General features: G+C 36.8%; 2 protein-coding genes and 1 non-coding gene across 3 annotated transcripts in view; 2 read left to right on the forward strand and 1 right to left on the reverse strand.

Annotated features, from left to right (window-relative positions):
* Positions 1-19,797, forward strand: part of LOC124384606 (eukaryotic translation initiation factor 4 gamma 3-like) — a 246,425-nt gene that overhangs the window by 140,436 nt on the left and 86,192 nt on the right. The window lies entirely within an intron of this gene.
* LOC124384616 (eukaryotic translation initiation factor 4 gamma 3-like) overlaps positions 1-19,797 on the reverse strand; it is a 96,236-nt gene that overhangs the window by 27,698 nt on the left and 48,741 nt on the right. The gene's annotated exons all lie outside the window — the stretch shown is intronic.
* trnav-uac lies at positions 451-523 on the forward strand. Its single transcript has one exon. It is a non-coding gene; the product is annotated as a tRNA-Val (tRNA).

Genomic DNA, 19,797 nt, shown 5'->3' on the forward strand with positions numbered 1-19,797 from the left:
AAACAGCATGAATGAGCAGAAATATCGATTCAGGCAAAATGTTCTACAGATTGCAACTATACAGCTTCGAAAAACTTGTTTCCAAATGTACCCTCAGCTTTCTGTTCTCGGTTGACAGGATCCAAGTTCTTTTCAAATTCTGTAGTACATGATTAATTCAGTAATATGAGGAAGATTAATCCTTATTATTGATTCTCATAGAGTGGCTAAGAGGAGCTACTCTAAAAAGCTGTAAAATCAGTTTTCAGCCAACGACCCTGCTTCAGTGAAGAAAGACCTGAGAGACATGGTGCAGTCATAAAAACCTGGAGCTTAACACGCTCAAAACAGTGGAGATGATTGTGACATTTGAGTCAGTAAGTTTTCTAAGTTCAATTAATATTTTCCCAGTTAAATTTTGAGAGAGATGTTTATCTTTATGCACATTGGACATCAACCCTCTCGGCAGCAGGTTCCATAGTGTAGTGGTCATCACGTCTGCTTTACACGCAGAAGGTCCTGGGTTCGAGCCCCAGTGGAGCCATGCCCTTGAGTCTCTGATTCTATATGCTTTTAGTGCATTGCGGTTACAGGGCCCATGCGCACGATGAACATCAGGTGAGGGTCTCTGCCCGAGATGGTTCCTCCATATGAAGAAGGACATGGGTGAGATGCAACCTCCCTGAACTCAATAAAAACTGGATATGCTGAGAGAGCTTGATGTGTTCCTTCATAGGAAGAAAGTGTGAATGACATTGTAAGAGGGGGACAGACGGGTCGACCTGTTAAGACAGATGTAGTGTCATAGAAGCTTCTGTAGTTGGTCACGCCCAAAGCAATTCCTGTAGTGAAACACAGAGCAACGTTCGAAAAAGAAACTCATTTGATTGGCTAAAACTATTATTGGGCAAAACATAGGGACATTTGAGTGAGTTCTCTAAGTTTAATTCACATGGTTCCACTGAGATTTTGAGAAATGTTCCTATACTACAGCTTTTTAAGGTAAATAGTTACATCCTGGATTCTTAAGAATACAAGTGTGAACTCAATCTGAATCTGATTTTGATAAGCTCACATCTTCAATGTTTCTTAATAATGTTAATCAATAGTAAATCATACCACATTTTATAGAGCTTGCTGTGAGTTATGTGGCTACTGCTTTGTAGCATTTCTCAGTCATGGCAGGATGAAGAGATTGGCCTTAGAGAGAAGGGTAGAACCTGCCTAGTTCAAACCCAGTCCTTCATTGTCAACCAAGTTGAATGCTCACTTGTCCTTGAAACATGAAAACATCAGTGCATTTATTTACTTCATTGCTGTTTTCCTTTTCAGTTACTTGAAAGAGAAGCAAAATGACGAAACCTAAATTTTAAGGTAAAGTATACTGTTTTTACTTAAGTGTACTTTAAATTCATCATTGTGTTCATATTGTTTGTAATTATATGTTGCTGTTTGTAATGAGATGTTGCTGTCGGTATTTAAAACATACTTCGAATCTCATTTACAACATTACTAATATTTTCCTACAGATTCTACAGTGAAGGTGTTGAGCAACAGCAATGGTGAGTGTCTGTGTTCTTTGTTTTAACACTACTTCAGTGACGGGCCGTGCATTTGGTACCTGCGCCTTCAGTGTGGACTTACCTGATTTAATTCACCTCTTAATACCACCACTATCATGTCGACATTATAGAAACCATCAATACTATACAAAAACACAATATAACAATGAGTGGCATTACAGAGAGAGAGGCATTTTGCATATGGAGGGTGAATACCATTTTACTAAAGCAAGCTTCAAACCTTTACACTACAACCGCAACTGTGCCATCTATATCATGTGGAGCAGTTTAGAATCAATATTTGTCTAATAACATGACAAAAACATTAAAAAATGTAAATTAAATACAACTTACTCTCCAGAGATGCATACGCATAATGCATACTCATAATTTGCAACGCTCCTGTGGTATCAGTGGTATCGCTCGTATTCACTGGTCTGGAAGTGGTGAACAAACCCTTTCCCGGGCTGAGACAAGCTAACTAGCTTTAGGGTTGGGCTACCTGGCTTTTCTAGATGTCTAGCTTTTCTTGAAAATGGATTTTTAACAACGTCCGAGACCAAATCAATTTCTCTTCCTACATCAGTCTAACTGATGTATTAATGTGTGTGGATCACTACAGACATGTTTTGCCAGTCCAACTTGGCTGTAACAGTTTCGCTCTGACGAACCAATCAGAGGACAGAAAAATGCTGATGCTAGTCTGGGCCAGCTAGCTGGTCTTGTGAGGCGAATTTGATTGATTTGATTTGATTGGTTAAAGAAACAGATCCATTGCTAAAATAGTCTAAGGTACATCGGCCAGCACAACTGATTCTGAAGACCCTGGGCAGATTAGATTGACATGGCAGCAAATAGAAAAAAAATCAAACATTCACATACTGGAAGCAGTGCAGCCAAGAAAAACTCACAATTTCATCGAACAAATATTGGAATTTAGGTTGTAATTGTAGATCAGTGCTTCTGATAATGTTTAGGCCAGCAGAGAAGAACTTGCTGGCCCTGATGGCCCACCACAACCACTACTGTGGAGTAAGGCTAGCTGGTCGACTTTGGCTTCAGAGTTAGTGGGTGATTTGGTTTGCAAAAAACTGCTTGTGCCATGCTCCACAAGGTGGAATTCATTTTATGATGCTGTGGCGAGAATAGTTGAAATACTCATGACTGACTTGAGTACCATCTCTAATCATTTAGAGCTAAAATGTATTGGTGAGAGGGAGTTTCAGTTTCTGAGGGAATACTGTGCCATCATAAAGCCTCTCACAGTTGCTCTGGATATCCTTCAAGGAGAAGAAAACTGTTACTATGGCACCCTCCTGCCCACAATAGATGTTTTGATGTTGAAGCTACTGGAGATAAAAGAAGGCCTGATTATTGCAACTGGCCCACCTGATGCCATAGTTCAGGTAAGAAACATTTATCAATATTCAAATGAAGTTTATAGATGTAAACATTAATATTTTTAGCTGAGCAAGCACCAATATAGCGTAAGAAATGGAAAGAATGTAAAGTGCAAAACAATTTTTTTGATTCTATTCACACACTGTACTGCACCTACCCACTGGATGAAAAATAAACAGTAATAATACCATAATTCCTTTTTTGCAAAAATAAAGTTTTAGTTTTGTCCAATCAGTTGCACGTATATTTTTAGTTTCTTAATGTGTGTGTTTTTGTGATGTTTAAATTATTGTATATCTCATATCTATAGGTCAAAAATCACAGTGGTGTACAGCTTTCATAGAATGTACATAGAGGGAATATTTCACTCATTCTTAAATCTGTGTCACTGTGGGGGTTTTTTTTTCTGCAGGCAATCAAAACACGATTTGCATCCATTTTGGAAAGCGACAATGCAATACTGGCAGCTTTCTCATTTCTTATGTTTAAACTGAGATGGTTGAGAGAGCAGAGAAAGAAAGAGATGGTCAGAGGAATGCTCGCAGCAGAGTGTCACAAGCTCATCCCTCACCCTGGCCCTGTTCAGCAAGCAGCCAAGATGCCTGTGTCTCAGACAACACCAGACTCAAGCTCCTTCAATGTGCAGGACTTTTTATGTTTTGAGGAGGCTGATTAAACCTTCAGCACTGTGGAAACTGAAGTAATGACCTACTTGAGAACAACCGATACAATTTCCCACAATAAAGGAAATTTCTCTGAAGAAATGCAGCTACTCCATTAAGTGCACCTGTTGAGAGACTTTTCAGCCTGGGAAGTCTGGTACTGTCTCCAAAGAGGAACAAGCTGTCTGACCAAAGGTTTGAGAGACTTCTTCTCATGCGGTACAACCACTGGTTTGGAGAGTAAAACTCAAATTAACATTCATTCAGGTCCTTGCTAGTAAGCACCATTTGTTGTTTCAAATAAATAAGCACACATTTGTTATTAAAAATATTTGTTTGTTAAAAATAATGGTTAGTTTAGTAGCCACAGAGACATTTCTGTTATATGTTCGAACACTAATTTTATGCATTATAAAATGCATTACGTTTCCGTTTATATTATTCAACTTGTTTTGTTATTTATTTCAGAAATGCTTGTGATATATTCAGTTTGTGCTGCTCTGACTTTAATAAAATAGTGTTTAAAAATGACTTTGTGTTTAAGTCAGTTTTGTGTTTGTATAACGCATAAAATCTCCTTAGGGGCTTTCATGACAGATCTTCTTAGTGGCTAAAAATGCGATTCTGCAAGTCTCAGCCTCGTAACACGAAAGGAAAGCGTTTTTTCGAACCGTTCCTCACAGAAAAGTCATGACATGAAAAGTCATGACATGCAGATTACTCGGTCATACCGTGCAAATTTATATGGACGCAGGTGGGAATCTCGTCAAAAATATTACTCACAAATTATTATTTTTGGTTGAGCATTTTAGTCGCAGTCTGGACCCCTGTATAAGAATGTATGATGTATGGAAGAGATTAACAGCAGCATAATTCAGAGAAAGAAAATTAAAAGCATTTAAAGAGGACTGAGGTGAACCCCTCAAACTAACCCAGAAACAGAGAAGGAACTTTCTGACCACCTGCTGGTTTTTCACAAACAGAACAAAAGTGTCTTTAAAAGTAATATTTATAAGGAGACACGACTGTTTTATGTTGTAGATGTTTTTCTGAAACTGTGGAATCGAGTCATTTCCTGGTGAATCAATCGATTCAGACTTTATTGAATCAATTCAAAATTACAGAACCAAATCTTTTTTAACTGAATTGATTGAATTATTAAAATAAATCTATTAAATGACATTGTTATTTTCTAACGTTTTGAATTCAAAGATTTATTTCTGATGTTTTGTAACTAGCTGAGGTGGTCAGAAGTTATATTTGAGCAGTAGATGTTATAAGGCTGCATTCAAACTAAACTTTTTGCAGCAATCGATAGTTTTGATCAGTTTAACTTCTGTTCATGTTCAAATGATTTCAATCAGAACCTTTATTTTATTATCATTTACTTTTGTCACATTTTCCCAACATTTCATCATGTGGATTTTAATTCTTAGTTACGATTTAAATGAAGTCCAACACTTTAATAAAAGACACAAAACACACAATATTAAAATATAAATTTGTATTAAATATTACAATAAACTTTGATGTGTTTTGTACTTTATTATATGTATGGCATGGCTAAATCTAAACCTGCCCAGAGCTTTGTAGATTGTTGCTCTCCGGTGCTGCCATTTCCTGTTCTTCGTGAATTATTGAGGAATCTGGTTTTAAAGCGAGTGATGTTTTGTTTGGTCTTTAGTTTTTTCTCAAATTCACTCACAAATTCCAAAATGTCCTCCAGCTGAACAACAAGTTCCTCCAGTTGCGCTTGTTCTCTCATCAAATTATTTCTCTTGTGCTCTGCCCTCTTTTTCTCTTCCTCACAGTGGTTGAGGGAATCCTGGAGCTTCCTGGTGGTTTGGAGGTGTGAGGTGGTCATTTCCTCCAGGTCTTGTTTGGCCTTCTCTTTTTCTTTCCTGAGTTTATTTTGCTCAGAAAGCAAAGTGGCCTCTTGCATAGCAAGACGTGTCTCCAGTTGGTCTCGGTCTCTCATTAAATTATTGTTCTCTTTCTCACAGAGATTTAATGAATCCTGAAGCTCTCTGATGGCCTGGAGTGGTATATTGTTCCTCTCCTCCATGTCTAGTATGGCCTTCTTTTCTTTCTCTCTTTTCAAAGTGACCTCGAGCTGAGCAACACGTTCCAGCAGTCGCTTTTGTTTTCTCACGCAGATCTCTCTCTCACGTTCTACAGATTTCTCGTAGACATGAAAAGTCATGACATGAAAAGTCATGACATGAAAAGTCATGACATGAAAAGTCATGACATGAAAAGTCATGACATGAAAAGTCATGACATGAAAAGTCATGACATGAAAAGTCATGACATGAAAAGTCATGACATGAAAAGTCATGACATGAAAAGTCATGACATGAAAAGTCATGACATGAAAAGTCATGACATGAAAAGTCATGACATGAAAAGTCATGACATGAAAAGTCATGACATGAAAAGTCATGACATGAAAAGTCATGACATGAAAAGTCATGACATGAAAAGTCATGACATGAAAAGTCATGACATGAAAAGTCATGACATGCAGATTACTCGGTCATACCTGCAAATTTATATGGACGCAGGTGGGAATCTCATAAAAATATTACTCACAAATTATTATTTTTGGTTGAGCATTTTAGTCGCAGTCTGGACCCCTGTATAAGAATGTATGATGTATGGAAGAGATTAACAGCAGCATAATTCAGAGAAAGAAAATTAAAAGCATTTAAAGAGGACTGAGGTGAACCCCTCAAACTAACCCAGAAACAGAGAAGGAACTTTCTGACCACCTGCTGGTTTTTCACAAACAGAACAAAAGTGTCTTTAAAAGTAATATTTATAAGGAGACACGACTGTTTTATGTTGTAGATGTTTTTCTGAAACTGTGGAATCGAGTCATTTCCTGGTGAATCAATCGATTCAGACTTTATTGAATCAATTCAAAATTACAGAACCAAATCTTTTTTAACTGAATTGATTGAATTATTAAAATAAATCTATTAAATGACATTGTTATTTTCTAACGTTTTGAATTCAAAGATTTATTTCTGATGTTTTTAACATAACTGAGGTGGTCAGAAGTTATATTTGAGCAGTAGATGTTATAAGGCTGCATTCAAACTAAACTTTTTGCAGCAATCGATAGTTTTGATCAGTTTAACTTCTGTTCATGTTCAAATGATTTCAATCAGAACCTTTATTTTATTATCATTTACTTTTGTCACATTTTCCCAACATTTCATCATGTGGATTTTAATTCTTAGTTACGATTTAAATGAAGTCCAACACTTTAATAAAAGACACAAAACACACAATATTAAAATATAAATTTGTATTAAATATTACAATAAACTTTGATGTGTTTTGTACTTTATTATATGTATGGCATGGCTAAATCTAAACCTGCCCAGAGCTTTGTAGATTGTTGCTCTCCGGTGCTGCCATTTCCTGTTCTTCGTGAATTATTGAGGAATCTGGTTTTAAAGCGAGTGATGTTTTGTTTGGTCTTTAGTTTTTTCTCAAATTCACTCACAAATTCCAAAGTTTCGTCCAGCTCAACAACAAGTTCCTCCAGTTGCTCTTGTTCTCTCATCAAATTATTTCTCTTGTGCTCTGCCCTCTTTTTCTCTTCCTCACAGTGGTTGAGGGAATCCTGGAGCTTCCTGGTGGTTTGGAGGTGTGAGGTGGTCATTTCCTCCAGGTCTTGTTTGGCCTTCTTTTCTTTCCTGAGTTTATTTTGCTCAGAAAGCAAAGTGGCCTCTTGCATAGCAAGACGTGTCTCCAGTTGGTCTCGGTCTCTCATTAAATTATTGTTCTCTTTCTCACAGAGATTTAATGAATCCTGAAGCTCTGATGGCCTGGAGTGGTATATTGTTCCTCTCCTCCATGTCTAGTATGGCCTTCTTTTCTTTCTCTCTTTTCAAAGTGACCTCGAGCTGAGCAACACGTTCCAGCAGTCGCTTTTGTTTTCTCGCAGATCTCTCTCTCACGTTCTACAGATTTCTCGTAGAGTTTCAGGAAAGACTGGAGCTCAGTGATGTACTGGAGCTGTGTGTCATTTCTACGATTTATGTCCTGTTCCTGCTGCTTTCGCTCAGAAGCCAAAGTAGCCTCCAGCTTTTGCACCATCTGTAGCAGAATGGCTTTCTTCTTTCTCTTCTGCTATCTTCTCTTTCATCTGATTAATAAATGCATTTAAGTCTTTTACTACCTTCTCCATGTGTTTCAGCTTCTCCTTCATTTCAGCAATCTGTTTAGTTTTCCTCTTTTCTTTGGTTTGATAAATCTCCAAATCTTCTGAAGAGCAACATGTTTACGTCTCTTTACTCACACGCACAAACCTCGGAAATGAGAGAAACAGAGACGCATTCTGATTTACATAGAAGTTGCCTTACTGTGACGTCACACAGAGATGCTCCGCCCCGGTTTTCTCTCTCTCACCCAGTAAACTGGGTCTGTACTGTATTTGTAATGTTTTTGCATTAATGTTATAATATCTGATAGCCATTAGAGGGCACTCTCGTGCTGTATGTGGTTGTGTTTGCAGTGTGAGAGTAAACGAGTAAAAAATGCTGTGCATGTCTCCGGTTCTTTCTGCGCATGCTCCGAACTTAACGGGATAATATGTGTTTTATAGCATAATGATGCAAACATAACAGTATTTACATTCATCACATTACTGTGCTGGAAAACAATAAAATTAAAGCAGCGATGAACGGGCCCTCGCACCCAGGCTCACCGCCACCGGTTGGCCTGAGGAAAACAGTCTATAGCAGTATAGCACAGTCATTTCAAAGTGCCACACTTCCTGCTGCCAGTAGGACCGTAAATGTATATTGTCATAAATATTGTCATCAGTCCAGGACTTTTATCAAACATGTTAAGTTTGGAGCTGATCGGTCATTGTATGCCTGAGTTCCAAACAACTTTCTGTTTTGTGATGTAATCGCAAACATCAGCACTTAGCCAACTGTTGCACGGTTGAACGTGTTTATAGCATGTTTGGTATTGCGTGGCATGTTGAAATGTGTTTCTGAGAGTGAAGTACAGTGTAAAATATGACATTTCTTTTTGCCAGCAGGTGGCGCTATAACTAATACTGAATATGGGCATGTAGATCTGTTCAGATCAGGAGTCGTATCAAACATGAGAAGTTTGGGGCAGATTGGACATTGTATGTCTGAGTTATAGCAACTTACTTTTTGATGGCGAAACATAAAAATTTGTCAGTCCGCCACAGACACACCCTTTAATGAAAACTCAAGATCTTTGCAATTTAACATTTAGATTGTGCAGAACAAATTTAGTGTTGATCTCTAGGAGGAGTTTGTTAAAATACAACATCTGAAAATGGCAAAATGACAATAAATGTGCTCATAAAATAAAAAATACCAGACTTCCTGTTGGGTTTCGGATTTCGTACCCATAGACTTTTTTGTAGGTATTAGTGTGTTACATGTGTGTACCGATTTTCATACATGTACGTGAAACATAGCTTGAGGCACACACAGTTGAAAGTGTATAGGTGGCGCTGTTGAGCCATTTTGCCACATCCACTTTAGAAAAACACTAATTTAAACATGCAAAGTCCAATCTGCACCAGATTTGACTCTGCATAGGTGGCGCTATTGAGCCATTTTGCCACATCCACTTTAGAAAAACATATCATACCTAAAGTTTCGCCATTTCTGATGTGTGTGCAAAGTTTCGTGACTTTTCGAGCAATTAAAAAAAAAAAAATAATAAAGAAACGGAGCGATTACAATAGAGTCCTTGCACCATCGGTGCTCGAGCCTAATAATAATAAAGCGGAACAATTATAATAGGGCGTTCTTAGGCCATGAGTGTTTTTTAAACAAGTGAAAGTTTGGTGCAGATTGGACTTTGCATGTTTAAGTTAGTGGAAAAATTGCCTTTTCCTGTTGCCAGCAGGTGGCGCTCTAATAAAAATGGAATAATGTTCTTTTGATGTGTTCAGGCCTGGACTGTTATCAAACATGTGAAGTTTGGCATTGTAAAGAATTGTAGAGAATTCAGTAAATATGTAGGTGAAGTGCTTTAAAGTGGAAAAATAGAAGGAATTTTTATGTTGAATACATTTTGAAAGTATTTATAATGTATGTATGGTAAATAGTAAAAGTGAAATGCAAGAATAAGTCAAAAGGGTTGCAAACAAAGAGAATGGCATTTATTGTTGTAGAAAGGCAACATGTTATGGTCATTAATGAAAACCAGTCTGACAAAAATGTCATGTGATACTAACATTGTTTGATTTGTGTTGAAAAGTGACAAAATGCAAAAGGAACTGCTGAAAGTATGTAAAAGTTTGTGTTTTCCTTGTTGATTAAGGTGGAGGCCATCTTGTCTGTATAGGGGGTAGACTATTTTTCCATGTTTGAGGAAAGTTTTGTTGTGTTCAGAAAGATGATGTTGTCTGTGTGAGTAGTTCAGTGGTGTAGCATAGTGTTGTATTGTTTCACTGTAGTTTTTTGCTGAGTCATCTGTAGGTTGTGGCAAGACAGCACTAATTGCAAAATACAGAATGTGAGGATTTGCCTGAGAGATTGAAGTTGTTATTGTTTTCATTCGTTGGATGATCAGTGATGGGGCTGCTCCACTTGCTCCACTTGCAATGTCATTGGTTTGTTGATTGTTGATGTTATTAATATCTGTTCTGTAGAGAGACAGAGAAGGTGAGTGAATATAAGATGAAGAGTATGTGTACAAATAGAGAGGCTGTATATCGGAATTTGCCAAACATATTGAGAATATTAATAGGATATAAGAAAGTTACATTTAACATAAAAGGTAATGATTTTTAAACATTTGTGTAAACATTATTAAAGGAAAAGGAATAAATTGCATCTTTTAACTTTCTGGATTTGTGTAGCATAGGTATCTATAAAATACATATCATATTTTATATTAATAAAAAAGCAATGTTTTTTGAAAGCTGGAGTTAAAGTTATAAATATACTTTATGTCTGAAATAAAAGGGGTGTGACTTTGTGGTTAGGGGTGTATTTTAGGTGTGTGAGACTCTTTATTGTAATGGGCTTTCAAGGATAAGTTTGTCATAGTGAACTGGTGGTGGCGCTGTTCAGTGCATTGTAGCTGCAGTAAAGCGTGCATCACAATACTGTAAAAGTTAATTTTGTGTCATGTTTAATGAGTGTAAAGGATTTGGTTTTTTGTTGATTTTGTAGTGAGATATTTATAAATGCATTATATGTGTTTTGTTGTTGCAGGAAAATGGCATTTACAAGTCCGTCCAAAATTCCACGTGTGGAAGGGGAAGAGTTTGTGTTATTAAGAGATCAGTTTTGCTCATTAGCAGTGAGTATTATGCATTTTATATTGTGTTAAATATATTTGTATTAACACTATATCAGTGTTAATGCTACATTTCTAAAATTGTCAGGATATACTGTAATTGGCATATACAGTTATTTTCTTCCTTTATTTTAATGAGGTAATTTGTATATATTGTATTTTTCTGGCGCTCAAATTAAGTATTTATACATTGTGTAAAATTTTGTTTATTGTTTTATAATTGGAAAATCTATACATTTATTTACATAGTAAAATTTATTTTATGTAGTTTTGGATTTTGTTTTCCCCTTAATAATAAAAACCTTCATTTAAAATCTGCATGTCGTGTTCACTTGTGTATCTTTTACTAATATTTAAATTAGTTTAATAATCTGAAACATTAAAGTGGGACAAACATACAAACAAATAAAAAAATCAGGAAGGGGGCAAACACTTTTTCACACCACTGTACATTATTTCTACATCAACTGTATATTCTACATATACACATTCTACCATATACTACACATAGACATCTTACATCCACCACCCCGTGCCTTTAATCACGCTGTGCTGCCCAACCCCAGACTGGGTCGTACCAACTTGCAAAAACTGTGATCCAAACAGAGAGACTGCATTACTGTATGTGTTTGAATATTACGATTCTCTGGTGTTCGTCTGTGCAGTTTAGGGGTATAACAGTGTCAGTTGCAGGCCGTGTCTTCAGTGGGGACGTACCCAACTTAATCCACCTCTTAATACCACCACTATCACGTCACAATTATAGAAACCATCAATACAATACAAAAACACATTATAACAACCTGTGGCATTACAGAGACAGAGGCATTTCTACGGTGGCCAAAAAGTGCCAAACACATTAACAATTTGGAAAACAAATTAACAAATTAGAAAACACTAACAAATCCGAAAACACGACAATTCAGACAAACCGGTAAAGGGAGGCATAGTGTGTGAATGAAACACGTACCGATCATGTCATTCAAAATATACAGACAGTACAACCGTTTTTTATATATATATTTTTTTTTTTTTAATTAAACAATTAGCCATAAACAAACAACGTGGCAATAACAAATACAATTTACATTACAATACACAAAACAGGTGCATAAAATTACAAATATATACACAGATATTTAGGGGAAAGAGGGAAAAAATACATAAATAAATAAAATGTATAATAATAATAAAATTATTAATCACTTTTTCTGCGACTCTTTGGGCTTGTGGAGGTTCAGCTTTCTGTTCCTGTCTTTGATGTCCAGATTCGTCTCATCTTGCTGCTGTTTCTTATTGTCAGATCCCAAAGTGCCCTCAGCTGAGCTACATGTTTCTCTAATTGCTTTTCTTCTGTATCTTACAGTGATTCACGGTATCCTGGAGCTCTCGAATGTAGGAGAGGAACATATTAGAACTCCAAACCATATCTAGTTCAACCTTCTTTTTTTCCTCATTCCATTTATTTCTCTCAAAATTCAAAGTTGCCTTCAGCTGAACAACATGGTCCTCCAGTTGCTCCTGGTATCTCATCAGATGATCTCTCTCATGCTCTGCTCTATTCTTCAACTCCTCACAGTGATTAAGAGAATCCTGGAGTTCTCTGATGGTCTGGAGCTGTAAATTGTTTTTCTTCTCCATGTCTAGTTCCGCCTTCTTTCTTTCTTCCTTCCAATTATTTCTCTCAAATTCCAAAGTGGCCTTCAGCTGAGCAACATGTTCCTCCTGTTGTTCTCGTTCTCTAATCAAATTATCTCGCTCATGCTCTGCACAATTCTTCTCTTCCTCACACTGATTCAGGGAATCTTGAAGGTCTCTGATGGTTTGAAGATGTAGGATGGTCCTCTCCTGCATGTCTTGTTTGGCCTTCTTTATTTTTACCTCCCATATATTTTTTTCAAAATCAAAAGTGGCCTGCAGCTGAGCAACACGTTCCTCTAGTCGCTCTTGGTGTCTTATAAAATTATCTTTCTCGTGCTTTGCAGTCTTCCTCTCTTCTTTACATAGATTTAGAGTATCCTGAACCTCTCGAAAGGTCTGAAGCTGTAAGTTGTTCCTCTCCCTTATGTCTAGTTGCAGAAAGGACTTCTTGCTTTTCTCCTTCCATTTATTTCTCTCAAATTCCAAATTAGCCTCAAGGTGAGCAACATGTTCCTCCACTTTCTTTTGTTCTCTTGTCCAGCTCTTTCTCTCACATTCTACAGTTTTCTCCAGTTCCTCATGGATTTTCAGGGAAGACTGGAGCTTCATGGTGGTGTGATCCAAAATAAACTCAAGCTGAGCAACACGTTCCTCCAGTTGTTTTTGTTCTCTCGCCCAGCTCTGGCTTCTTTCAGTTATATCCTGTTCCTGCTGCTTTCGCTCAGAAGCCAAAGTAGCCTCCAGCTTTTGCACCTTCTGTAGCAGAATGGCTTTCTCTTCTTTCTCTTCTGTTATCTTCTCTATCATTAGAAGAGAAAATGCATCCAAGTCTGTTACTACTTTCTCCATGTGTTCCAGCTTCTCCTTCTTTTCAGCAATCTGCTCAGAATTCCTCTCTCTTCTGGTTTGAAAAATATCTCTAAACCTTCTGAAGAGCCCCATGTTTACGTGTCTTTACTCAAACGCACAAATTTTGGAAATGAGAGAAACAGAGACGCATTCTGACTTACATACAGGTTGCCCTACAGTGACGTCACAGAGAGATGCTCCGCCCTCTTTCTGTGACGTCACCCATGCCCCCTCACTCTCTCTTACACGCACACTCACGATGCGCATGCGCACATATTACAGAGGGAAAGCGTGGATAAAATATCATGCCGTCTTCACCACGTTTTTGTTGTTCCTGAGAGAAGAGCGATATTACAGTCATAAATAAGATAAAAACAGCTGTAAACTGTGTATAAAGCGAGTGAAGGTCAGCAGGACTGCATGCTCTCTGAGGACGGACCGGGGCTAGCTTAGCATGCTAACTTCAGTAGATATCTCTGTTACATAATACATAGAGGTTTTTAAAGTCCAAACTGTTTTTTATTCACATTCTGTTGATAATTGTATTTGATTGATGAGTGTTTAAACTACACTTATTACATAGAGCTCCATAGAGAAAGCAGTTACTACGCGGTATTTGACAGTAAACGGTCTGAGTTGAGAACCGAAAGTTGACCGGAGTGACTCTATGAATGTTGCAGAATCATAAATGACCAGTAGGTGGCAGTGTGATGTGTATTAGAGCTTACTGTCACAGCAGGTCATTAGAAGTAGTGGAGCTCTAATGACGTCATTAATAGCGAGGACAAGACACACAGCATTTTGGGATTCTTTTATTGACTTTATTGATTAATTGATTTGGAGTATGATTGTGTTTCTGATCAAAGTAAGTTCATGTGTATGGAGTAAAAACAACCTGTACATTTCTCACTTCCAGACAGTATTATGAGATGTTCATCTGCTGGAAGTTCATGTTTAATGCTGCATGTTTTATAGGATTTATGAGCTGGAATAAATGTTTTACTTTTAAATGTTTTCTTTTAACCAACTGGTGCATTTTATCTTTATGCTTCAGATGAGTTTTATAAAAACACATTTTACTACTTATTAAAAATAAAACGTCATTCTGAGTGAAACCAATTGTTTATTAAATCCATTATTCACTAAATAAACATCAATGAAAACTGGATGATTTGTTTTTATTGAATGTAAAAATGTTAATTTGAGGATAATTGAACTTAATGAATGGAATAGTTTTGGATTAAATGAAGACTTTACTGAACTAAACAGCACTGAATTCTCCTTTAAATGAACTTAAGTTTACTGAACTAAATACTGTTACTTATTTGACAGTAAACGGTCTGAGTTGAGAACCGAAAGTTGACCGGAGTGACTCTATGAATGTTGCAGAATCATAAATGACCAGTAGGTGGCAGTGTGATGTGTATTAGAGCTCACTGTCACAGCAGGTCATTAGAAGTAGTGGAGCTCTAATGACGTCATTAATAGCGAGGACAAGACACACAGCATTTGGGGATTCTTTTATTGACTTTATTGATTAATTGATTTGGAGTATGATTGTGTTTCTGATCAAAGTAAGTTCATGTGTATGGAGTAAAAACAACCTGTACATTTCTCACTTCCAGACAGTATTATGAGATGTTCATCTGCTGGAAGTTCATGTTTAATGCTGCATGTTTTATAGGATTTATGAGCTGGAATAAATGTTTTACTTTTAAATGTTTTCTTTTAACCAACTGGTGCATTTTATCTTTATGCTTCAGATGAGTTTTATAAAAACACATTTTACTACTTATTAAAAATAAAACGTCATTCTGAGTGAAACCAATTGTTTATTAAATCCATTATTCACTAAATAAACATCAATGAAAACTGGATGATTTGTTTTTATTGAATGTAAAAATGTTAATTTGAGGATAATTGAACTTAATGAATGGAATAGTTTTGGATTAAATGAAGACTTTACTGAACTAAACAGCACTGAATTCTCCTTTAAATGAACTTAAGTTTACTGAACTAAACAGCACTGAATTCTCCTTTAAATGAACTTAAGTTTACTGAACTAAATACTGTTACTTATATGAAAATAAACCCGGTTTCTTGAACCCTGTTCGGTTTCAGCCCCACTTTTGGGCCTCACAGCTGAAAATGACCTTCCTGACTTTCAATGGTAAAGTTCCTGACAACAGTGTGCTACATACACAATTTACATCTCTTTTAAAAGAACACACTTTGGGCTTTACATCATCCATAGATGCTGAAGTTCCTTAGAAAAAAATGTGTACGTCATAAAACATGTTTTATTATTATATATAAATACATGAATTCGGTCCTGAAACAATCCAGAATAATGACGGGTTAAAAGTCTGTGTGATTTTAAGCAGCCATTTGTGGAGAAGGACATGTTTATTCATTTAAGGGGGCATTTAAGAAGGAAAGAAACAGTTCCATGTCCATTCAGTGGTTGCAAATTTCCAACCAATGTGTATTCCACATATAATGCACACAAATGCAGAGAAAACCAAAAGCCTCAGATTTCGATCCATCATATGTGGTGCAGAATGTCTGAAATACAATCCAGTATGGTGACATTAAACATCATGCAGTGCAACGTTCAGGTGAAAATGAAACTGCCCCAGCAGCAGATAGTAGCAGTAAGGGATTAGGAGAGCAGAACAATGCAAACTGTTCTCCATGTGTCACAGAGGGCAACACAGAAAATCATCCAGCATATTGTTTTCACTGTCAGAACCTTTTGTGAGAGAATCTGTATTCAATACACTGAAAAAAAAACCAAATCTCCACATACTGATCAACTTGTAAATGAAATTGTACAGCCAGTGTCAGATAGTCCGTGACATCTGAGGGGCAACAGCTAAATAGAGAAAATTCTATTATGAGGAAAAATTTCCATTAGTTAAACCTGTAGAGAACATTAATGAGTCATCACAGTCTACCTTTATGTATGTGCCAATTATCTCATCTTTGCAGTTGTTGCTTAAAAAACAAGATGTACTTGAGAAAATTCAAGCAACCACTTCACAGTCACCTGGACAGTATTCATCATACAGCGATGCCTCATACCACCAGGAACTTTGCTATTATCAGTTAATGGTCAGAAATGAGCAATATTTCTATATAATAATATGTTGATGATTTTGAAATTGCAAATCATCTGGGGACATACAGAAAAATAGACAAAAATAGACTTAAAAACTCTAAAAGCAGTGGGTATTTACATTGAAACATCTGGTGACTGTCTAAAAGGCACAGTTTATTCTGTTGTAGCTGATAACCCTGCTGCTCATGGGCTAGCTGGTTTCAGTGAGAGTTTCAGATCGAATTATTTCTCCAGATTTTGTCTCGCCATTCAAACAGAAATGCAAAACTCATATGCAATTGCTGGTAGTTTTGAAACGTGAACAAAAGATCAGCAAGGACAACTTGTTGAAAAATACAAAATAATGAGAGTGATTGTAATTATGGTGTAAAACACAGTTGTGTTCTGTCTGATCATCTGTCCTATTACCACCCTGTCACAGGATTTCCACCTGATATCTTACATGACCTGCTGGAAGACATTGTTCCTGTGGAGTTGGCACATTGTTTAAAAGGTTTGATTAAGGTTTAATTCCCTTCCAGCACTCAGATAAGGTTGACCATCCTCACCCAATTCCACAAAATATTGTCGATGGTGGAACAATTGGAGGGAATGGTGCTGAGAACCACACTCTTCTTAGACTGCTGCCTGTTCTTATTGGGTTCAAAATCCCATAAGGTGATAGATTTTGGGAAGTACTAATGGATTTGGAAGATAGTAGAACTTGCTGTGTCTCATACTTTCACATATGAAACTATTCAGTACATGGCTTGTAACATTTCAGATCAAAGGCAGCTACTTCAAGTAGTCTTGCCCAGCTTACGATTACGACCAAAGCATCATTATATTGAGCATTATACCATCTCATAAAGTGCTTTGGTCCTTTGGTGCATCTCTGGACAATGTGATTTGAGGGGAAGCATAACGTGTTCAAAAAATTGTTCATAATACTCATAACTACAAAATGTAGTGATAAGAAACTGGTGTTCGTGGTGCCTTCCTGAGTTTAAAGAGATCAAAACACATTACTCATTAAAGACAATATCTACTTTTACTCAAAGACTATGAAACATTGTATGTTGAGCATTTAAAATCATATGAGCTCATAGAAAATACAAACAAAGGTCATACAGTGAAATTTGTGTTTCAGCTAACAGACCTAATGCCATTATTCACCTATAAAATATCAGGCATTTTATTCCAGTGTCTGAATGAAAAGCAGAACCATAACAAACTCTGTCCTCTACCTTTTTCACAGTCAACTGATAAACAATAAGCATCTGTTTGGACCATTTGTAAACTCTAAAATCACCTTCCTGGACACAAAGGTCAACATAGTGATAGGTAATGTGTATTTCACATTGATTTATACACATTGGTGTGTGTTGTGAGGATTATTTGGTTTGTATATATTATTTCAATGTAAGAGTACATTCTTACATATGCAAAGTGTTTTAAAAGTTAACATTAAGTTGACCTTAAAGGAATATTGTGATTATGTTTAAGTTCTTTCCTGATCAAGCTGACCGATTGCTGCTGTTTATATTTATAATTCCCCAGAATGCCAAACATTTTCTAAATGCTGTGGCTTATTTATCAGCTTTGTGCAATACTTTAACATGAGAACTGGGTATGCATTAATGAAAATGATGAGTAATTGAGAACCTGTGTTCTAACAATAAAGGCAACATACATATATTGATATTTAAGGGTCATGGTACAGTTCTCCTCAATACAGTACAATTAAAGTGGCTGATGTACTGAAACTGAGGGTCATCCTAGATGATGACAACGCTGAGAGGCTGATTTTGCCCTCTCGTCCTGAGAATGTACATGGCCTCATTGTTGAAGTTAAAGAACTTGAATTTTTACTTTCAGCTTCAGTTTGATGAAACAGAGTTTGACAATGCACTATGCAATCTAGTTAATATCGAGGACCTAGCCTCCCGAGCGACTTTTAGACTAGTTAAACTGGTTCTTCCAGTTTAGACGACACAATGCTACTGTCTGATAGATTAGTAGATTCACCAGAGCACCTTAGCCGTTGGCCAGAGGTCTTTGTTGTTCCCCCATTCTCATATGAGTTCGAGTACACTCTAAGAGAAGGCAACGCTGCATTTTTGACAGAGGGAAAACTTTAAAGCTGACAAGGGATCAAAAACACAACATACGTGATGTGATGGCTGTTGAAATGTATAAGCATAAAGCCTATCCTAGTTCTAAACAGATTGGCAAGGCTGCAGAAACTCTACTACTCAAGCACCCCTGTCTAAAAGAAAAGGTTCCACAACAGGTTATGAGGGTTGGAAGAACAGCCTATGCTTCAAAATGGGCAACTACAGGACCAAACTGACCAGGGCTGACATAAAGGGTGTGGCTGTGAATGAAGGAAAGTGAAGCAGGACAAATCCAGAAGGTTTAGCATCCAGACATCCAACATCAAATGACCCAGAAGAGGGGAAATTAATTTCCTTCCCAGTTATCCCTGTGGACAGACTAAGGTCATTTTGGAAACCACGAGGCTTGAGATGATGGACCAGTTCAAGAAAGCTGTAGAAGGAAAAGACATGACTCTCATCCATCAGCATATGCAACACACCTTTCTCTCAGGCATGAAGAAATTTTGAATTCAGCTCCTTCAATTGCCTAACTAAAAGATAGATGTCCTGCACACTTTTGTGAAGCTCGGGTAAGTAAAAAAACTGTTACTAGGACCACATAGTGTCACTCGTCTTTGCAGCTCTGTTTGAGCTGGAAAACGTCTTAGTTTAATATGGATTGTTGATTTGTATGTCCTTTTGTTCCCAATGCAGCTTTACAGCTAATTTCACAGGATAACAAATCAAAATCTGCCATTTTCTTTCTATGCTGCTCTTGACAAATATACACCTCAGTTTCTGAAACTGTATAAAAAGAGGAAAATATGATATTTTGGTGAGAAGATGGAAGACTTTTTGATGGCATATGAAGAACATGTAAATATATTTTAAGTGCATTGCATTACATTAAAGTAAATGTGAACACTCAACCCTGAGATCTTTGTGCAATGTATTTGTTTCTGCAAAAAAGACATCAATGTATCCAGAACAGCAGCCCTGGCAGGCCTTTCACTTAAAGGACTCCTCACAGATCTTCAACATTTGCAAGGTATTGTTATTGTCTTTTTACATATCTGCAAGTACAATTACCTTATTAAATATTCTGAGGTAAACATTGCTATAAACAGTGGTAAAAACATTCAGACTACAATTGCACCCCATTATACAGAAAAACAAAGAGCAATAATACA

This window comes from Silurus meridionalis, chromosome 4 (assembly GCF_014805685.1).
Source record: "Silurus meridionalis isolate SWU-2019-XX chromosome 4, ASM1480568v1, whole genome shotgun sequence".
NCBI classification, from domain to species: Eukaryota; Metazoa; Chordata; class Actinopteri; order Siluriformes; family Siluridae; genus Silurus; species Silurus meridionalis.